Below are 2,979 nucleotides of genomic sequence, written 5' to 3' on the forward strand. Positions count from 1 at the left end.
TTACAAGTGTGGAATGAGAGGACACAAGGCAAGAAAGTGTTTTAGAAAAGTGTGGTGCGGTCATTGTAAAAATAACACACACCAAGAGTCCCTGTGCAAAAAAGATGGAACAGGATGGCGTCAGAAAAGTGGTAGAGGAACAAAACAACGACCAAGACCATCCCTTCAAGGCAAAACACACAAAGAACGAGAGACTGCCAAACAATGAAGATTAAAGGCATCATGGTAGATGCGGGAGCAACATCCCACATCGTGAATGACATCAAAAAGTTTGAAAGCTTTGACAACTCGTTCCAAGAATCCCATTCAGAGGTGGAAAAAACATTACTCGCGTTACTGTAATTGAGTAGCTTTTTTGTGTACTTGTACTTTTTAACTACTTTTTAAAAGACGGAGAACGTTCCCGAATGCTCAGTGTGCACGGAAAACGTTTCGGAAAAGTTAGTGACGGAACAGTGTTTGACAAGATTAAAGAACAGTCACTTTAACAGAATGAAAAGAGATGGCTGACAACCAACAGCGGCTTAGAAAGACGTCATAGAAAGCGGCGAAAAAAGAGACATTAAAAAGAGTGAAAAAGTAAAGTAAGTAATTAAGTAAAAAGAGACATTTTTAATTTAATAGCAACGATGACAAGACGGAAAACAATTTTGTTGTGTGCATGAGCACTGTGTGCTGTGTCACAATGACAATGGGAAAGGTGGGCTTTTGCACATCACAGTAGAGGCAGAAAACACTGATTGTAAAAAAGTAACTTTTTACTTTTACTCAAAGTACATTTTAAATTATTTACTTTTTACTTTTTACTTGAGTAGATTTTTTGACCGGTAAATTTACTCGTACTTGAGTACAATTTCAACAGAGTAACAGTACTTGTACTTGAGTAAAATACCATCTTTCCACCTCTGCCCATTCAGTGGAGTTAGACGATGGGACCAAGTGAAGTGGAATGGCACAACGAAGAGGAACGGCGGTTGTCCATCTACTAGACAACGCTGGACGACAGCACAGAGCACAGTTGCGGGATGCACTGTACATGCCTTCATACCCGCATGATATCTTTTCAGTGGCAAGAGCAACCAACGGAGGAGCGACGATCACTTTCAAGAAAGGGGACAACCACATGGTTACCAAGGACGGTAGCAGGTTTGACATCCACGAGAGTGGAAATTTGTATTACTTGCCAACTGTTGTGGAACATGTTGATCAATGTAAAGGGTGTCATGACATGCAAACTTGGCATGAAATTTTGGGTCATTGCAACTATGAAGATGTACAAAAGTTACAAGGTGTAGTGAAAGGCATGGAGATAAACGGAAGTGCAGTTAAACCAGCTCAGTTATGTGAAGTCTGTAACCAGGGAGCCGGACAGAAAGGCAAAAAACCTTTAGAACTAGTCCATACTGATTTAGCCGGGCCAATGTCAACACCCAGCATAGAAGGACACAGATATACACAGTCTTTTACAGATGACTACTCAGGTACCCTGTTAGTGTATTTTCTAAAGTCCAAGAGTGATACAGTGCAAGCCACTGTATCAGTGTAATACGGTGCGTTCTGATGTGACGCCATCACGCTCTGTGTAGAATATACGTGTACGGTAAAAGACGCCCGAGTTGTATAGTCGCCTGTGTTCGCCTCTTTAAGAGAAAATAAATATGCAATATTATATAAGTATAATACTGCGCACCCATGCCATAATGCTCAACAAATGTTAATAAAGTTAATAATGTTAATAGTGTTAATAATTTTAATAGTGTTAATAGTGTTAATAATGTTAATAGTGTTAATAATGTTAATGTTAATAGTGTTAATATTGTTAATAATGTTAATAATGTTAATGTTAATAGTGTTAATAATGTTAATAATGTTAATAGTGATAATAATGTTAATATTGTTAATAATGTTAATAATGTTAATAGTGTTAATAATGTTAATAGTGTTAATAATGTTAAAAAATGTAATAGTGTTAATAATGTTAATAGTGTAATAGTTGTATAGTCGCCTGTGTTCGCCTCTTTAAGAGAAAATAAATATGCAATATTATATAAGTATAATATTGCGCACCCATGCCATAATGCTCAACAAATGTTAATAAAGTTAATAATGTTAATAATGTTAATAGTGTTAATAAAGTTAATAATGTTAATAGTGTTAATAATGTTAATAAGTGTTAATAATGTAATAATAATGTTAATTGTGTTAATAATGTTAATAATGTTAAATAATAATGTTAATATTGTTAATAATGTTAATAGTGATAATAATGTTTAATGTTAATAGTGTTAATAATGTTAATAAGAAAATAACATAACTGTAACATAATGGCATTCCTCAACTGCTAATTAGTCAGAGTTATTGTCCTAAATAAAATAAATAAATTGTAAATATATATTTTAGGTTTTCCTGGTCTTCCACTTACAACACTCTACATTTTTGCTTTATTCAAAAGGAAAGGAGCATTAATTGCTTGGATTGGTGTTTGAATAAAGGGGACATAGCCTTCTTATTCACTGAGACAAAGAAGTGTTTATTTAAAAGATAGGTCACACATTGTGCACAAACACACACACACACACACAAAACCAATGCATGTTAATACTCCACTCATGTGTCAATGTCCTGCTGCAAATGGACTAAGTAAGTATAAAATTCACAGCAGAATGGATTTTCAACTGACTCAAACAGTGAGGACAATGTCCTTTTTTTCCTTTTTTTTTTTATCTCTGTTGAATAATATAATTTATAAAATAAAAAAGCATGTTAAGAAATGTAATTTAAGCAGCACTTTCCAAATTAAAACACATTACTTTGTTGTTTATTTCTTAATTGAGTACTCCTTTATTTTTAACCAGTCCTTCAGAATGAACTTGGAAAGAGATATTATGATGTTTATCTGGACTCCAGTCTGATACCAGATATGGAACAAGACAAATCGGTGTCGACTTGAGAAGGATTGCAGTGTTGAAGGAGAAATGT

The sequence above is a fragment of the Anoplopoma fimbria genome, chromosome 18 (assembly GCF_027596085.1).
Source record: "Anoplopoma fimbria isolate UVic2021 breed Golden Eagle Sablefish chromosome 18, Afim_UVic_2022, whole genome shotgun sequence".
Lineage (NCBI taxonomy): Eukaryota > Metazoa > Chordata > Actinopteri > Perciformes > Anoplopomatidae > Anoplopoma > Anoplopoma fimbria.